Source organism: Rhamphochromis longiceps, linkage group LG19, assembly GCF_057381845.1.
Source record: "Rhamphochromis longiceps isolate RC_006_pf linkage group LG19, R_longiceps_female_GT1.1, whole genome shotgun sequence".
Lineage (NCBI taxonomy): Eukaryota > Metazoa > Chordata > Actinopteri > Cichliformes > Cichlidae > Rhamphochromis > Rhamphochromis longiceps.
Genome location: NC_140575.1, coordinates 872,970 through 893,762, shown reverse-complemented (window position 1 = coordinate 893,762; position 20,793 = coordinate 872,970). Strand labels below are relative to the sequence as shown.

At 39.8% G+C, this 20,793-nt stretch overlaps 1 protein-coding gene across 1 annotated transcript in view; it reads left to right on the top strand.

The window, feature by feature from the left end:
• LOC146645978 (rab3 GTPase-activating protein catalytic subunit-like) overlaps positions 1-20,793 on the top strand; it is a 139,315-nt gene that overhangs the window by 89,844 nt on the left and 28,678 nt on the right. The gene's annotated exons all lie outside the window — the stretch shown is intronic.

Genomic DNA, 20,793 nt, shown 5'->3' with positions numbered 1-20,793 from the left:
CCAATTCCCAGTTTTTACATGATCAAAATTATTCACAAAAGGCTTCAATAAACAGAAAATGTGTGCCAACAAGAGAACAGTGCACAAAAATGAAAAGATATTTGAGCTCGACGCTTTAATGGGTTTAACATGACTTAGTCAGCACTCCGCACCGTACAGGTAGTACAAGCACACCTGAAAACACTGACCAGCTAACAGCTTTAAGCATTTGGGCGCAACCTCGGTAGTTCACCGATTCACCTGTTGCAAACGTCCAAGTTTCTATCAAGTCTCATAAATCCATCGGCAACTATTACCTAACCAGTCTTTTGAGTCTCCACATTCATAGATATTGACATTTTGTCTTTGAATGAAAATATCCTGGTAGGGTAGCTTAAAAGTCAAAACAAACAGTACTAAGAACGCATTTCGGACTTCTCTCGAATAAGTGAAAAAAACACTTACCTTCAGACTGATTAGCTGGTTCCGATCCAACTTTAATGTGTCCCATGTCAGTCCATTTTAGGGAAATAGTGTTAAGTGGTTTCATTTAATTTTGGGATACTCCCGCATGGACGAGCCGCAATTTGGAGTCTAGCAGAGTTATCACGAATAGCATATGATCTTCAGATATAATCCAATCAACCTTGCATTTAATCCCATTGAACATCCAGTTACCTCTGACTACTTCTAAGTTGCACATGTTAACGGTCATGTTAACGGTCTAATCCCTAAAGTCCCTAACTCAATTTAACTGTGTCCAAAAAAGCACAAAGCACCGTTTCAGACGGTGAAGTGGTGAAGCCACTTACCGGTAGTTGTTCTCGACTCCATAAAATGATATTATAATTCAACACATCTTACAGGCACACCTGTCCAGGTGTGCCTCTCCTTCCTTTCTTCAAAAACCTTATTACAAATACAAATGAATTACAATATCACAATTTTTTGATGCATTTATTAGTTTATTGACTTGCCCTAAGGTTGGTGAGCCATCTTGCCGAGGACTGCACCGAGGATGGTGCCCGTTGTGGCAAGGCCTAGGCCTAGGCCTAGGATGCGCACAACGTTGGCAACGGAGGTCTGTGCTCCTTCCTCATGCCTCACCTTATGGACATCATTCAAATTCCTTTCAAGGTTGTCCATCTTGGCAATGAGCATTCTATTTTGCTCTATGAGGACGTCAAGACGCTCAGCTATTCTCTCCATTGGCTCACTTTGGAGCTGCTGCGGGGCAATGTCTCTATTTATGGACTCATGTGGCAACTTTAGTGATGTCACTGCTGATGTTGTCACTGTTGGTGTGACCTCATGACTCATTCATGCTATCTGAACTGTGGTGTAATTATGAGGTCACAGGGGGACGTGAATTTATTCATAAAGTTGATAGAGAGTTTGGGTCATAACTCAAAGATGCAATGATGCAGTCAAATAATTTGGAATTAAATATCTCTGAATCTGGTGTCCTTAGGGACTAGTAAAGCGCTATACAAATACAGGCCATTTACCATCTGTAAATTACAACATTTAAAGGGTTCTGACATCACAGTCATCTTTGTGACATCACATCCAGTCTCTCTGTTGTGATGTCAAATATCAATGCCAGATTCGCTTCTCTGTTGACATCACAGCAGAGAGATGAATCTGGCATTGATATTTGACATCACAGCAGAGATATGAATCTGGCATTGATATTTGACATCACAGCAGAGAGATGAATCTGGCATTGTTATTTGACATCACAGCAGAGAGATGAATCTGGCATTGATATTTGACATCACAGCAGAGAGATGAATCTGGCATTGATATTTGACATCACAGCAGAGAGATGAATCTGGCATTGTTATTTGACATCACAGCAGAGAGATGAATCTGGCATTGATATTTGACATCACAGCAGAGAGATGAATCTGGCATTGATATTTGACATCACAGCAGAGAGATGAATCTGGCATTGATATTTGACATCACAGCAGAGAGATGAATCTGGCATTGATATTTGACATCACAGCAGAGAGATGAATCTGGCATTGATATTTGACATCACAGCAGAGATATGAATCTGGCATTGTTATTTGACATCACAGCAGAGAGATGAATCTGGCATTGATATTTGACATCACAGCAGAGAGATGAATCTGGCATTGATATTTGACATCACAGCAGAGAGATGAATCTGGCATTGATATTTGACATCACAGCAGAGAGATGAATCTGGCATTGATATTTGACATCACAGCAGAGAGATGAATCTGGCATTGATATTTGACATCACAGCAGAGAGATGAATCTGGCATTGATATTTGACATCACAGCAGAGAGATGAATCTGGCATTGATATTTGACATCACAACAGAGAGATGAATCTGGCATTGATATTTGACATCACAGCAGAGAGATGAATCTGGCATTGATATTTGACATCACAGCAGAGAGATCAATCTGGCATTGATATTTGACATCACAACAGAGAGATGAATCTGGCATTGATATTTGACATCACAGCAGAGAAGCGAGTCTGGCATTGATATTTGACATCACAACAGAGAGACTGGATGTGATGTCAGAAGGATGACTGTGATGTCAGAACCCTCTAAATGTTGTAATTTACAGATAGTAAATGGCCTGTAAAAAAAGAGGCAAAAATTAGTTCGTTTCTTTATTCAACTTTTGAACAGTGGTGCTAACCCTAAGCCTATGATCATAACTCAAAGACGCAATGATGCAGTCAAATCATTTGGAATTAAATATCTCTGTCAGGGCGCCCCAGGGTGGCTGTGGCTACAATGTAGCTTGCCGTCACCGGTGTGTGAATGGGTGGATGACTGGATGTGTAAGGTGCTTTGGGGTCCTTAGGGACTAGTAAAGCGCTATACAATTTATCATCTGTAAATTACAACATTTAGAGGGTTCTGACATCACATCCAGTCTCTCTGCTGTGATGTCAAATATCACTGCCAGACTCGCTTCTCTTTTATGATGTCAAATATCACTGCCAGATTCATCTCTGTTGTGATGTCAAATATTAATGCCAGACTCGACCTCTCTGTTGTGATGTCAAATATTAATGCCAGATTCAGGTACTCCACTCCTTCAGACGTACTCAGACTAGAACTTCTGTCCAAGGAGCTTTAGACCTTTATTTTATTGCTGCAGCCACCAGTGTCGTCCAGTTGGGTGGTCCTTTGCTCTTCTTTCTTCAACCTCAGGGGTTAGACAACCCTTCAGTCGTTGCACAGATCAGGGGATTATTCTGCCCCGATTTCAAACAACAATCTGTGTATCCTCCGGTCCGGTGTATCCTCCAGAAAAAGGAACAGGAACGTGTCCCCCTTTTGCCCAAGAGCCTCTCGAACCTATATTTATCCAAACAGATGGGACCAATAATGCTTCACTGAGTCAGAGACTTTAATGTCTCTTCTATGTAAGAATGTCTCGTGCTGATATACCTGCAAACTTGACAACAAAGGTTTTTCAGACTACATGTAGCTGTCCTCTATGTCAGCTAACACATTTACATTTATGTCACACTTATTTCTGCTTTCCCATTTTATAATTATTACTTACATTTTGATTAGATACCTTGAGTTTGTAAATGATCAGATTACATAATTGGAATACAATGTATCCAATTCAGGGTTGCGGGTGGATGAAGCCTATCCCAGCTGATACAGGACAAAGACAGGCTGCCAGTTTATCGCAGGGCTAACACAACATGTGTAACAGAAAATCCACTTAAATGTTTGATATTTCTTATAATAATCATAATTATGACTATTATTTAAAGGTTTCTTTATAAATACATTTTGATTTTTTTATAACCTCTAAAATATAAACCTGAGCTGTTTCAGATTCTGACCTCTGACCTCACTGCAGCTCCCTCTTGGAAGTATGTCTGCTTCTTGTCCCCAGTGTTGACCGCCTGCCCTTGATATCACGTACTGTACCTGAGGAACAAAAAAGGACAAACACTTGCCTTCATTTAAGAAGTACATTCATACAGAGGTAATCTATGGAAACACACTAGTTCAACCTTTGGGAGAAATCAGTTCCTGTGAAACATTTCTGTAAATGAACATCATGTGGAGAATGAATGAAATGAGTTCTTCAGGTGACTCAGCAGTCCTACACTGACAAATGAAATCTAGTTAAACTATTAAGCATATTTGCTCTTCTGAAATCCGTGTTAAACAACAACAAACATAAATTAGTAACAAAAATACAGCTGAGTAGAGGCTTTACAAACCAGTAGCAGCCATAATGCTAAATTTTAATCTTCAAATGTTTCTGAGCCGTCTTCAACCTGCTTTTAACACATTAAAGTCCCACAGTCAATGCAGCCTGACTCAATCCTAGATGTTCAGCACACAGAGGTGCTGTTTAAAGTTTAGTGATAACCTGAGTCACTGATCATTTGCAGTATTACAGAGTCTGGCAGTCTTTGCATGATTTCCACGTCACTGTAAGTTTCTAGCTGACTCTCAGGTGTGACAGGTGTGCCAGCAGGAAAGAGTAATAATAACCAGCATCCTGAGGTTTGTCATACAGGATTAAATTTACAGTGGCTTTGTTCACACAGCTGGGATTGTATTTTACACTGACCCTGGGTCAGTATAAGTATCATACAGTTTAAACGAAGCAGTGAAACTTGCACATATTTATTACAGATGCACTGAAGCTAATCGAGATATTCGCTGTCAACCTCTTTTTTTATTAAAACCACCTTATAGAACATCACATCAGTTACAATGTAGAATCAATGTCATTTATAGTTTACAAATGACAAAATGTTTACACAAAATCATGACAGTGTTTACATGATATCACCCACTACTAACATTACTTTATTTACTGTATCTTTTGAAAAAATACAGCAATTTTAACAACACAAGACTTAAGAATATTTAACAGGAGCAGGTTTCATTTTTCCCTGGTTTTATTATCACACTGTTCACCAAACGCAGCAAACCTTCACCATCTTATCCAAAGCTACTTGTAAACTGTGTCATAAAATTGGACATTTTGCTTGTGTCTGCTGCTCATCCAAGACAAGAGATGTACGGGAAGTCCATTTGCCAAAACTCACAGTCCTTTACTTAACAGATCCTTCTCATGCATCAAAAGGATTGCAATGCAGCATAAATGTGAGCACACCTACGTCATCAGCTAAGGACATTGAACTGATTGTGGACACAGGTTCTGCAGTTTCTATCCTGCCTAACCACATCTACGAAGAGCACTTCAGTGGTACGCCACTAAAACCACCTGACCTTCAACTAGCTACTGACTGAGTACCACTGTTCAAAAGTTGAATAAAGAAACAAACTAATTTTTGCCTCTTTTTTTATTAAAACCACCTTATAGAACATCACATCAGTTTTATTATCACACTGTTCACCAAAACGCAGCAAACCTTCACCATCTTATCCAGGAGGGTCACCTCTTCACCCTCACATGGAAGAAGTAATCTGATTGGCATGGTGGTATGTTTGAAGCAGGTCCCTTGTGTAGCGCTGGAACCCAGTCATGATGTGTTTCACCCATTTCATAGGCTGGTTTACTACAATAATGCCAAATAATTAGCAACTCTATAAATAGAAGGTAGTTCTGCAAAATCACTCAGTAGGATGTTTGTTCTAATTTGCTATGAGCTCAGAGCGCATAGAAAATAAAACTAATAGGCTATAAAGAGTGATATGAACATATTTAGAACTTACCGGAATGAAAATGTCAGGAGCATCAACAGATATTTGGAGATGGAAGAGAACTGGATATCAGCTCGTCTCACAGCTGCTATCCAGGCTAGACACCTTCGTTTGGTAACATCAATACACGAGCTGCCTCATGTTGTGCCTCGTGCGATCGAACATTGCAGACGACCACACAGCAAGAACGAACCATGGCTGTTGGTGTGTGCCTGTTGGTGTGTGCCTTCGCTCCCTCTTCACTTGTGCTAGACCCCCAAAATGGCGGATCGGGCCAAAATCCTTTCCAAGCCCACCCCCGTGACATCACGCTCCAAAGCCCTATAACTGTGTCCAGGTGTTAAATTCATCCATGTGATTCAGCAACACTGTAAAATAATATTCATTTCTTCGGTAAGAAGTGTGTGTTTCTAAAAAAAGCTAAACAATTCTCAGTTATCGACTGGGAATGAAGAGATTATAAATATATTCGAGAATGCATATAGAGATGGACCCTATCAAAAAATCATTTACAAATTATATTGTTCACTGATCAATCTACGGGGTCATGATACAAGATATGTTAAAGGAAGATGGGAAACAGAGAGCAATCTATTCTTAACAGGAGAGGAATGGGATGGGATTTGTAGGCAGCAGTGGTCAGTAACAAGCTCCCCCTCGTGGAGGGAATTCAGCTGGAAGAATGTATTTCGTTATTTTATTACCCCAGCCCAAAAATCCAATTATTCTCAGAACACAACATGCTGGAGGCATTGTGGACATGCAACAGCAAATCATTTTCACATTTTTTGGGAAGGTCCCCGTGTGGTTCCATTTTGGAAGGAAATACATAAGGTCATGGAAACAATCTTCCAAAAGAAAATACAATTTCATTTTGCATTATTGTACCTAGGCAACCTAGAGAGTCTTAATCTATGCAAACCGGATAAGTATTTGTTCAGTGTGCTGTCGGTAGCTTGCAAAAAGGCCATAACTCGCCTTTGGATTAAAGAGGATATTCCTACCATAGATGAATGGATTGATGTGATATATAATATTTTTGTTATGGAAAGAATAACTTTTAGGCTAAAGTGCCAGGCGGACTCTTTTGAAGAATATTGGTTGAAATGGTTGAAATATGTACAAAATGGGAGGCCCGATTTTGTATAATGTCATTGTATTTCTTGGTTTGTTTATTCTTGTGTTTTGTTTGGTCTTGTTTTGGTCCGTTTGTCTCTTCTGTTGTTGTTCGGTTTGGTTTTGCTTTCCCCCTCACGGTGATTAAATTGAATTTGTTGTATATGTTGTATAAATAAGAAAACTAATAAAACATAAATAAAATAAAAAAAAGTGTGTGTTTCTGTCGTCATTATTTTACGCGTCGGGAGTGAGAACGGGTTGATTTCACTCACATGTGCTGTACCAGTGTACCTGCACATGTGATGTGACAATAAGTGATTTGATTTGAGAGTTCAAACTCACTGCTGTAATAACTTATAATGATTAATATAATAACTAGAATATTGGCCACATATATTTACACTGACTTTAGTCTCATGAACAACATTAGCTAATTGTTCAGGGCCCTAGAGTGCGACCAATATGGTCTTGTGATAATAACAGAAACAGATGCATCTATGTCATTATCTTTGAGCTTTTAAACTTAGCATAATTATAAAAACATGAGTATAAAAGGTGTTAAAACTCTGATGCCATCTTGGAATACTGCACTTTGTTCATGTCATTACTCATTACAACATTTCTCTCTTTCTAATCATACATCTAGATGTTATGTCAACACACATTTAATCTACATTATAAGAGTGCCTTTGTGATAAATGTGTCTTTCATTCTTGAATTAACTGGTTAAATATTTAATCTAACTAAACCATAAAGATGGAGTCAGAAGACAACAGTCACCTGAAGGGGCTGAAAATTGTAAAGACCCTACAGAACAATCAGTAAATGTGAGTAAATCTGTGATTCTGCCAGTAACACACTGGGTTCAGTTTGGAGGTTGAACTCTCACTCACCAGGATTGACAGCTGTCTGTGCCACAGTTAAACTCATGCAGTGCTAATTTAAAAACTCTCAAATGTTTTGGACAATTTATATTTTTCTATCACAAAAAATACACGTCTTCATTGAAATAAACACACAGAGCAATTAATATATATTTTTAAATATAATTTTTCTTTATTTTAATTAGCAAGTGAGGGCAAAATAAAACTTAACATAAATGAGAGCAGAGTATAGTTATTATGTTATAAGCAGCCAATCAAGGTGGACAGGTAAGCTGCACCGAAGATGGGGCCCATTATGGCAAGACCTAGACCTAGACCTAGACCTAGACCTAGGTTGCCAAGGGCACTCTGTGGTGCTTTCTCACGCCTCCTTTCCTTTCTGAACTCCCATTCAAGGTTGTCCATCCTAGCACTAATCCTTCTATTTTCCTCTATGAGGAACTCTAAACGCTGAGCTATTCTCTCCATTGGCTCACTTTGGAGCTGCTGCAGGGACAAGGTCCAAAACAGCGATACCTGCTCCACGTCACGGGTTCTATTTATGGACTCACCTGGCAACTTTAGTGATGTCACTGCTTATGTTGTCACTGTTGGTGTGACCTCATGACTCATTCATGCTATCTGAATTGTGGTGTAATTATGAGGTCACAGGGGGACGTGAATTTATTCATAAAGTTGATAGAGAGTTTGGGTCATAACTCAAAGATGCAATGATGCAGTCAAATAATTTGGAATTAAATATCTCTGAATCTGGTGTCCTTAGGGACTAGTAAAGCGCTATACAAATACAGGCCATTTACCATCTGTAAATTACAACATTTAAAGGGTTCTGACATCACAGTCATCTTTGTGACATCACATCCAGGCTCTCTGTTGTGATGTCAAATATCAATGCCAGATTCGCTTCTCTGTTGACATCACAACAGAGAGGTCGAGTCTGGCATTGATATTTGACATCACAGCAGAGAGATGAATCTGGCATTGATATTTGACATCACAGCAGAGAGATGAATCTGGCATTGATATTTGACATCACAACAGAGAGATGAATCTGGCATTGATATTTGACATCACAACAGAGAGATGAATCTGGCATTGATATTTGACATCACAACAGAGAGATGAATCTGGCATTGATATTTGACATCACAGCAGAGAGATGAATCTGGCATTGATATTTGACATCACAGCAGAGAGATCAATCTGGCATTGATATTTGACATCACAACAGAGAGATGAATCTGGCATTGATATTTGACATCACAGCAGAGATGAATCTGGTGTCCTTAGGGACTAGTAAAGCGCTATACAAATACAGGCCATTTACCATCTGTAAATTACAACATTTAAAGGGTTCTGACATCACAGTCATCTTTGTGACATCACATCCAGTCTCTCTGTTGTGATGTCAAATATCAATGCCAGATTCGCTTCTCTGTTGACATCACAGCAGAGAGATGAATCTGGCATTGATATTTGACATCACAGCAGAGAGATGAATCTGGCATTGATATTTGACATCACAGCAGAGATATGAATCTGGCATTGATATTTGACATCACAGCAGAGATGAATCTGGTGTCCTTAGGGACTAGTAAAGCGCTATACAAATACAGGCCATTTACCATCTGTAAATTACAACATTTAAAGGGTTCTGACATCACAGTCATCTTTGTGACATCACATCCAGTCTCTCTGTTGTGATGTCAAATATCAATGCCAGATTCGCTTCTCTGTTGACATCACAGCAGAGAGATGAATCTGGCATTGATATTTGACATCACAGCAGAGATGAATCTGGTGTCCTTAGGGACTAGTAAAGCGCTATACAAATACAGGCCATTTACCATCTGTAAATTACAACATTTAAAGGGTTCTGACATCACAGTCATCTTTGTGACATCACATCCAGTCTCTCTGTTGTGATGTCAAATATCAATGCCAGATTCGCTTCTCTGTTGACATCACAGCAGAGAGATGAATCTGGCATTGATATTTGACATCACAGCAGAGAGATGAATCTGGCATTGATATTTGACATCACAGCAGAGAGATGAATCTGGCATTGATATTTGACATCACAGCAGAGAGATGAATCTGGCATTGATATTTGACATCACAGCAGAGATGAATCTGGTGTCCTTAGGGACTAGTAAAGCGCTATACAAATACAGGCCATTTACCATCTGTATCAATGCCAGATTCATCTCTCTGCTGTGATGTCAAATATCAATGCCAGATTCATCTCTCTGCTGTGATGTCAACAGAGAAGCGAATCTGGCATTGATATTTGACATCACAACAGAGAGACTGGATGTGATGTCACAAAGATGACTGTGATGTCAGAACCCTTTAAATGTTGTAATTTACAGATGGTAAATGGCCTGTATTTGTATAGCGCTTTACTAGTCCCTAAGGACACCAGATTCATCTCTGCTGTGATGTCAAATATCAATGCCAGATTCATCTCTCTGCTGTGATGTCAACAGAGAAGCGAATCTGGCATTGATATTTGACATCACAACAGAGAGACTGGATGTGATGTCACAAAGATGACTGTGATGTCAGAACCCTTTAAATGTTGTAATTTATAGATGGTAAATGGCCTGTATTTGTATAGCGCTTTACTAGTCCCTAAGGACACCAGATTCATCTCTGCTGTGATGTCAAATATCAATGCCAGATTCATATCTCTGCTGTGATGTCAAATATCAATGCCAGATTCATCTCTCTGCTGTGATGTCAAATATCAATGCCAGATTCATCTCTCTGCTGTGATGTCAACAGAGAAGCGAATCTGGCATTGATATTTGACATCACAACAGAGAGACTGGATGTGATGTCACAAAGATGTCTGTGATGTCAGAACCCTTTAAATGTTGTAATTTACAGATGGTAAATGGCCTGTATTTGTATAGCGCTTTACTAGTCCCTAAGGACACCAGATTCATCTCTGCTGTGATGTCAAATATCAATGCCAGATTCATCTCTCTGCTGTGATGTCAAATATCAATGCCAGATTCATCTCTCTGCTGTGATGTCAAATATCAATGCCAGATTCATCTCTCTGCTGTGATGTCAAATATCAATGCCAGACTCGACCTCTCTGTTGTGATGTCAACAGAGAAGCGAATCTGGCATTGATATTTGACATCACAACAGAGAGCCTGGATGTGATGTCACAAAGATGACTGTGATGTCAGAACCCTTTAAATGTTGTAATTTACAGATGGTAAATGGCCTGTATTTGTATAGCGCTTTACTAGTCCCTAAGGACACCAGATTCATCTCTGCTGTGATGTCAAATATCAATGCCAGATTCATCTCTCTGCTGTGATGTCAACAGAGAAGCGAATCTGGCATTGATATTTGACATCACAACAGAGAGACTGGATGTGATGTCACAAAGATGACTGTGATGTCAGAACCCTTTAAATGTTGTAATTTACAGATGGTAAATGGCCTGTATTTGTATAGCGCTTTACTAGTCCCTAAGGACACCAGATTCATCTCTGCTGTGATGTCAAATATCAATGCCAGATTCATCTCTCTGCTGTGATGTCAACAGAGAAGCGAATCTGGCATTGATATTTGACATCACAACAGAGAGACTGGATGTGATGTCACAAAGATGACTGTGATGTCAGAACCCTTTAAATGTTGTAATTTACAGATGGTAAATGGCCTGTATTTGTATAGCGCTTTACTAGTCCCTAAGGACACCAGATTCATCTCTGCTGTGATGTCAAATATCAATGCCAGATTCATATCTCTGCTGTGATGTCAAATATCAATGCCAGATTCATCTCTCTGCTGTGATGTCAAATATCAATGCCAGATTCATCTCTCTGCTGTGATGTCAACAGAGAAGCGAATCTGGCATTGATATTTGACATCACAACAGAGAGACTGGATGTGATGTCACAAAGATGACTGTGATGTCAGAACCCTTTAAATGTTGTAATTTACAGATGGTAAATGGCCTGTATTTGTATAGCGCTTTACTAGTCCCTAAGGACACCAGATTCATCTCTGCTGTGATGTCAAATATCAATGCCAGATTCATCTCTCTGCTGTGATGTCAACAGAGAAGCGAATCTGGCATTGATATTTGACATCACAACAGAGAGACTGGATGTGATGTCACAAAGATGACTGTGATGTCAGAACCCTTTAAATGTTGTAATTTACAGATGGTAAATGGCCTGTATTTGTATAGCGCTTTACTAGTCCCTAAGGACACCAGATTCATCTCTGCTGTGATGTCAAATATCAATGCCAGATTCATATCTCTGCTGTGATGTCAAATATCAATGCCAGATTCATCTCTCTGCTGTGATGTCAAATATCAATGCCAGATTCATCTCTCTGCTGTGATGTCAACAGAGAAGCGAATCTGGCATTGATATTTGACATCACAACAGAGAGACTGGATGTGATGTCACAAAGATGTCTGTGATGTCAGAACCCTTTAAATGTTGTAATTTACAGATGGTAAATGGCCTGTATTTGTATAGCGCTTTACTAGTCCCTAAGGACACCAGATTCATCTCTGCTGTGATGTCAAATATCAATGCCAGATTCATCTCTCTGCTGTGATGTCAACAGAGAAGCGAATCTGGCATTGATATTTGACATCACAACAGAGAGACTGGATGTGATGTCACGAAGATGACTGTGATGTCAGAACCCTTTAAATGTTGTAATTTACAGATGGTAAATGGCCTGTATTTGTATAGCGCTTTACTAGTCCCTAAGGACACCAGATTCATCTCTGCTGTGATGTCAAATATCAATGCCAGATTCATCTCTCTGCTGTGATGTCAACAGAGAAGCGAATCTGGAATTGATATTTGACATCACAACAGAGAGACTGGATGTGATGTCACAAAGATGACTGTGATGTCAGAACCCTTTAAATGTTGTAATTTACAGATGGTAAATGGCCTGTATTTGTATAGCGCTTTACTAGTCCCTAAGGACACCAGATTCATCTCTGCTGTGATGTCAAATATCAATGCCAGATTCATATCTCTGCTGTGATGTCAAATATCAATGCCAGATTGATCTCTCTGCTGTGATGTCAAATATCAATGCCAGATTCATCTCTCTGCTGTGATGTCAACAGAGAAGCGAATCTGGCATTGATATTTGACATCACAACAGAGAGACTGGATGTGATGTCACAAAGATGACTGTGATGTCAGAACCCTTTAAATGTTGTAATTTACAGATGGTAAATGGCCTGTATTTGTATAGCGCTTTACTAGTCCCTAAGGACACCAGATTCATCTCTGCTGTGATGTCAAATATCAATGCCAGATTCATCTCTCTGCTGTGATGTCAACAGAGAAGCGAATCTGGCATTGATATTTGACATCACAACAGAGAGACTGGATGTGATGTCACAAAGATGACTGTGATGTCAGAACCCTTTAAATGTTGTAATTTACAGATGGTAAATGGCCTGTATTTGTATAGCGCTTTACTAGTCCCTAAGGACACCAGATTCATCTCTGCTGTGATGTCAAATATCAATGCCAGATTCATATCTCTGCTGTGATGTCAAATATCAATGCCAGATTCATCTCTCTGCTGTGATGTCAAATATCAATGCCAGATTCATCTCTCTGCTGTGATGTCAACAGAGAAGCGAATCTGGCATTGATATTTGACATCACAACAGAGAGACTGGATGTGATGTCACAAAGATGACTGTGATGTCAGAACCCTCTAAATGTTGTAATTTACAGATGGTAAATGGCCTGTATTTGTATAGCGCTTTACTAGTCCCTAAGGACACCAGATTCAGAGATATTTAATTCCAAATTATTTGACTGCATCATTGCATCTTTGAGTTATGACCCAAACTCTCTATCAACTTTATGAATAAATTCACGTCCCCCTGTGACCTCATAATTACACCACAGTTCAGATAGCATGAATGAGTCATGAGGTCACACCAACAGTGACAACATCAGCAGTGACATCACTAAAGTTGCCACATGAGTCCATAAATAGAGACATTGCCCCGCAGCAGCTCCAAAGTGAGCCAATGGAGAGAATAGCTGAGCGTCTTGACGTCCTCATAGAGCAAAATAGAATGCTCATTGCCAAGATGGACAACCTTGAAAGGAATTTGAATGATGTCCATAAGGTGAGGCATGAGGAAGGAGCACAGACCTCCGTTGCCAACGTTGTGCGCATCCTAGGCCTAGGCCTAGGCCTTGCCACAACGGGCACCATCCTCGGTGCAGTCCTCGGCAAGATGGCTCACCAACCTTAGGGCAAGTCAATAAACTAATAAATGCATCAAAAAATTGTGATATTGTAATTCATTTGTATTTGTAATAAGGTTTTTGAAGAAAGGAAGGAGAGGCACACCTGGACAGGTGTGCCTCTCCTTCCTTTCTTCTTACAGGCACACCTGGACAGGTGTGCCTGTAAGATGTGTTGAATTATAATATCATTTTATGGAGTCGAGAACAACTACCGGTAAGTGGCTTCACCACTTCACCGTCTGAAACGGTGCTTTGTGCTTTTTTGGACACAGTTAAATTGAGTTAGGGACTTTAGGGATTAGACCGTTAACATGACCGTTAACATGTGCAACTTAGAAGTAGTCAGAGGTAACTGGATGTTCAATGGGATTAAATGCAAGGTTGATTGGATTATATCTGAAGATCATATGCTATTCGTGATAACTCTGCTAGACTCCAAATTGCGGCTCGTCCATGCGGGAGTATCCCAAAATTAAATGAAACCACTTAACACTATTTCCCTAAAATGGACTGACATGGGACACATTAAAGTTGGATCGGAACCAGCTAATCAGTCTGAAGGTAAGTGTTTTTTTCACTTATTCGAGAGAAGTCCGAAATGCGTTCTTAGTACTGTTTGTTTTGACTTTTAAGCTACCCTACCAGGATATTTTCATTCAAAGACAAAATGTCAATATCTATGAATGTGGAGACTCAAAAGACTGGTTAGGTAATAGTTGCCGATGGATTTATGAGACTTGATAGAAACTTGGACGTTTGCAACAGGTGAATCGGTGAACTACCGAGGTTGCGCCCAAATGCTTAAAGCTGTTAGCTGGTCAGTGTTTTCAGGTGTGCTTGTACTACCTGTACGGTGCGGAGTGCTGACTAAGTCATGTTAAACCCATTAAAGCGTCGAGCTCAAATATCTTTTCATTTTTGTGCACTGTTCTCTTGTTGGCACACATTTTCTGTTTATTGAAGCCTTTTGTGAATAATTTTGATCATGTAAAAACTGGGAATTGGTCCCTATTGACAATACTCTTATTTTTTGCATTGCATATGTCCTTTAGCAAAGGTAATTGGTCACTGAACTTTTTGCAACTGTGTATTTCTAAATTTTGTGGCTTCAGTGCACACAAATTTATATTGTTCAGCTTGCATGTTAAAAGCCTGCCAAGCACCCCAAGGCTGATTATGCTTGGTAAGAAGTCATTTATGAAATAGAGCTGATTAGACCATATTAAAATTTCTGTTTGGCACAGGAGCTTTTCGTGGACACAGGTATCCAGTCTCTGTTTTGTTAGCTCAAATTTCTGTAATTTCCTTTATAAACCAAGGTTGTTGGACATGTGTCTCAGTGAATCCAGCAAAGTAACAATATCAAATTTCACATTACATATTACTGATCAACATAGTAGTCTAGCTACACCAACAGCAGGAATACTGAAGTCAATACTGTAAAGTTTAACAGCAGCACAAACTATAAACTCCAAAATAACCATACAGTTGATTCACCTCCGGTACTTTAACTGGGCTGACTCTTTGTTAGGTGTGTTTAATGGGCAGAATAATTCCCAATTATGTACAATTATAATATGTTAAAATGGACTTGTGTACATAAGGCCATTAATAATTAACTGTACGTAGCTATTTGCTTTATGACTATCTAGACAGTGTGAAGAAGTGAAGTATTGAAATTATTTTATGTTGCATAATGACAACATGTTGCCCCTATACATTTAAGGACAAAGTTCAATGACCGCCACCTGCTGGATGGTGAGTGCAGAGGGGCGTGTAATTGTTGAGCTGGACAAAGAGAACACCTGTGCTGATGCAATGTCAGTCTTCTTTGGTTCATTCTATGTATTGAACCTGGAATACCAGGAGTCAGCGGGTGCAAGGTTTTTTGTAAGGATAAACCCTGAAGAGGGAACAAAATGTACCTCCAAGGTTGGGACAAGCAGGAAGACTGGGACCACTGTGAAGCGAAAGGTTGTTCACATTAACCCTCATGTCACAACTTTCCTCCAGTGGCTTACTGAATTTGAGTGGAGAACTTCAAATTAGGGAAATTAGTAAATTTCTTGTATAATTTAAGTGACCAATGTGTTGTTACCCATGTCTCCACAGATGATCCATGGCCCATGCTTTCTGGACATTTACACAAGACGAGCAACAATGAAGACAAGCTCTCTCGCCATCTTGCAAGACGCTGTCTCTGTCCAATAGGTTTTTTTGAGTGCAACAGTTTTGATTTTTTTTCCTTCTTTTACCCATCCATCCATCCATCCATTCGCTTCCGCTTATCCTTTTTCAGGGTCGCGGGGGGCGCTGGAGCCTATCCCAGCTGTCATAGGGCGAAAGGCGGGGTACACCCTGGACAGGTCGCCAGTCTGTCGCAGGGCCAACACATAGGGACAGACAACCATTCACACTCACATTCACTCGCACATTCACACCTAGTGGCAATTTGGATTATCCAATTAACCTATCCCCACAAGCTGCATGTCTTTGGACGGTGGGAGGAAGCCGGAGTACCCGGAGAGAACCCACGCAAACACGGGGAGAACATGCAAACTCCACACAGAAAGACCTGATGGTGGAATTGAACTCAGGACCTTCTTGCTGTGCAGCACCAGTGCTAACCTTCTTTTACCCGTTTGTTAAAAATTATTTCAGCTACTTACACTTTAATTGTCACATGTATTGGCTCACCCTACAAATCAATGAACTCAGTCCACAAAGCAAGATCAGGGTTCAGTGCAGGTCAGTCAAGTTCCTTCACACCACACACGCTCATCCATGTCCTTGTGGACCCTGTTTTGTGCAATGATTTGGTCGTGTGAGCCAGTATTTTGGACAAAGTGTATATAAAGGCAGACGTGTGGGGCTTGATATTATATCCATTACAATTCAGTTTATTTGTATGGTGCCAACAAAATGAATGCCAAGGCACTTCACATTGTAGGTTTGAGACCCTACAAAATATAAGTAAGGAAACCCAACACTTGAGCATGTGTTGTCTGCCATGATATGGATATGACATAATATCGTTATTGTTTGTACAACCATCTGAGAAAATAATGGATTACATGGTTTAGTAAAAACAAGTGCTTCCTCAATGAAAATATGTTTTCAGTTCTTTTCAGTTTTTGATTTTGGAAATGTGTATTTCAGCAGGGAAGAATCAGAATTGAAATAAAGTGGTGCAAAGCACATGAATTATATTTTGTGTGTGTGTGTGTGTGTGTGTCTATCCATCCATCCAATTTTTTTGGAACCCTCCAGTCTCTTACAGTATGTTACTGTTAACTGAAATTACGGTAAATTACGACCTGTTAAAAGAGTAAATGACCGCCTGTTGGGACACGGTATCCTCTAGCAGAGATGAATATTTTTGGTACTGATGATGCGTGATAACGGTAAGTTACTGGTTAATATATTGCAGTTTATTACCTTGCAGCGGGCTTACAGTGACATACCGTGAATAAGCGGTAGTATACCAATTTCTTAATCACAGTATGATGTTACTTTGTTGACGTAATTTACGACATAACGACATAACGGTATCTCACTGACATAACTGTCGCCAGTGAGATACCGTAAAAAAGGCTACGGTGCGTTACCATAATTTGTCCAAGAGTATTATACCACACCAGCAAAAAACGGTATCATCCTGCAGAAAGGTAAGCTAGCGTAACACGGCGTCACGGTATGACGCTGGCAGCAGTGACGCCAGTATGTTACCGTAAAGTGGCGATGAAAAGTCTAACGGTGCAGATACACGGAGTAATCAGAAAAGTTTAGCATGAATCTGGACATTAGATTTAAGATTTAAGCTTATCAGATATCACTTGTTAGAAGCTCCTTACCGTTTGAAGAAATCTCTTCTCAATCTGCTGTCCTCTTCTGCTTGCATCTTTTTTTTTTCATCTAACACTGACGTTATTCCATGTTAATTATTTTTTCTCCGTGAAAAACACAGCAACTCATCTTATCCCGGGGTGCCAGGAAGTCGAGCTGCGGATCTCAGCAGAAAACTTTTCAAACTGATTCCAGGTTGATCCAGGTATACATTTGAAACAGGTTCTCCTCTGTGACGTGACAGTCGGAACGCATCTGCGTAACCATGGTTACAGGGGGACGCTTTGGAGCTCTGCTGCTCAGCAGCAAAATATTTCAGATCAATATGTAAATACTCCAACTCTAAAACCAAGTAAAATAAATATGCTGCATATGTGTATAGTGCGTTCATGTGTGTGTGTGCGCTGCGTGGTAACGTAGGCGCGTGCATGTGTGCCCCGGTCACAGCTCCTTTCAGCATGGCCGGAGGTAAGTCACTGCCACGTTGCTCTCAGCTAATTAAAGTTTGTTCAGATCCCAAGCTGCAATGTGAATACAGCCAAACCGCCGCGTTTTTGTTTGTCATTAAGAGACTCATTCGGGATAAGTTTTGTGGAGGGCGGAGTTCACTAATTTACACTTATAATGAGTTTTAGCCGAGAACGCAGCTAAAATGCTAGCATGCTAAGTTAGCCTGATTGCTAGCGGCTACTCGCGGCAGTCTTTTTTTAACAGCATGCACTCTTTTTTCCTTCGTCAGGAGAGGTGTACTGGCAGTCGCGTGACACACACAGATCAGACACATATTTCTGTGTTGCAGATATGGAGATGTTCTTATGTTTTGGAGATGCAGTCTTTCAGTCATTGTTTTTATAAGTACAGTGTTGTACTGCCTGTTAGATGGCGGTTATTAATATAATTGTACTGAAGTATAATGTTTGAACTATAAGTACCAGAATATTGGGTCCTGGTTATTGAATTGTATTTATCTGACTGTTTATTTGTTTTTGAATTATTTTGTTTATTGTTCTTATAAGTTGTTTTTGATGTTTTTTCAGTGACATATTATTTATTTTGTGCTTTTTGTTTTTGAGAGCTTAAGTTAATGTTTTAAAACAATTTGTTGTATTTGATTCATTATATTATTGTAGTGTTAATGAAGCTGCAGACACAGCTGCTTTCAGCATGGCCGGAGGAGAGGTGTACTGGCAGTCGCGTGACACACACAGATCAGACACATGTTTCTGTGTTGCAGATGTGCAGTAAAGAGCCAAAGACCCAGTACTGTCTCCTTCCTCTTACTTTCACGCCAGAACACAACGCAAGAACAACAGGCGTAACACATGAACGGGTTACACATACTGAGGTGAGTTGTTGAGGATATGTCGAGCTGTCGATAAGCACGGCTGTTTTTGTGCTCTTATATACTGTTAGCCTGTTTTGCTGGCGTTAGTGAAGCTGTTTTCAACTGGATGTAACATTGTTGAACTCTGATGATTAATGAATAAACTCTCGATGTGACGACGTGAGCATGTAATTGTAACCCTGTGTTCATTTAGTCGTTTGATACCGTTTAATATCCAGTACATCTATTGGGTGTTTTATAACATGCCCTGGAATCATTTTAAGTTTTACAATGCCGGTGATTTACGACTCTTTCGCGACAGTCAACTGTGGCGTAAACTCTGGCGGGTCTCAGAGCTAGCTTATGTGAGCCAGCAGTGACATCTATACATGCAGTAGCCTTAAAATACTGATTATTTATTCTCCTGCTAGGTAAGAATTTGTGTTTTATACGTTTATTGTCACATTGTGCGCCATGTTATTGTTTCGGTGAAATGAATTTCTACAATGGCGGACTTAGACAAAATAGTGTTACTGTTAATTTGACTCTCTGCAGTGTTTAAATGCTTACATATACACACACAGTTACTGTCCCTCCACACGTAGGACTCAGTTCTGCTTCTATGCCCCATCTTTGTTTACTCTTTCCCACCCAACAAGTGCATAAATAAGATGTTAAAAACGTCATCATCATATCAAACATGATCGATTTGGGGGGAGTTTGTTTGGCACATGCTGACTGCATCTAATTATAATCAGAAGAGGAGGCGAGAGCAGAGAACGAGAGTGCAGCAGTTTGGTGAAAGGAACAGGTGAAGAAGAGGTGAGCATCCAAGAGACGAGCAAGAGGACGGTTTCAAAGCAGACATTATGGCACAATAAAAGCTGTAAGAGCAGAGATTCATTCATATCTTTACTATTTTTCTTTAGCTTTTACTCCCGCTGCTTACAATAAATCCGAGATAAAGAACAAACAAGAACAACTCACATGGCATTGATTGTTTAGTTCAGTGTCACTCTGTGATTGTTTGACATTTCATATAAATGTGACTCTAAAATATAGCCAATAATAAAAAGCTGCTGTTACTGAGTGAAACTTGAAGGATTATGATAAACTTCAGTTCTTACTGAATCTGTAACATTGCTTTTTTTAAAATTGTTAAATGACTTTTGTGTCACTGTGCACAGTGAAAAGCTCACCTGATGTAGTGGTGAGGCCATGTTCACCACTAGATGGAGACAACCTGGCACAGGTATTTTCTATACACTAAATTTCACACTGAAAAGCCTTGGTGGGAATTTTTGTTTCATAGAAAGTAAAGGAAAACATGTCTTGAGGTCTTTTTCCAGTGTTTTCAAAATTGTGTTTTTCACATACACATCAAAACTTCACACAGACAAACACACACACAAAACAACAAAATATGTCAAATTACATATTTTGTTGACTATTTTGTTGACTATGCACCCCTACCCATAATAAATGGGTAGGGGTGCATAGTCAGTAAAAGTCACCAAGGCTCTGCAGAGCTCCAAACCTGCTCTGCCACAGACAGAAGCATCAAAAATGTGCGCTGGGAGCTTCATGGCATGGATTTCTACAGCCAAGCAAATCTATATGTGTGTGGCCAAGAACCTTAGTCCATGTAGGGCATC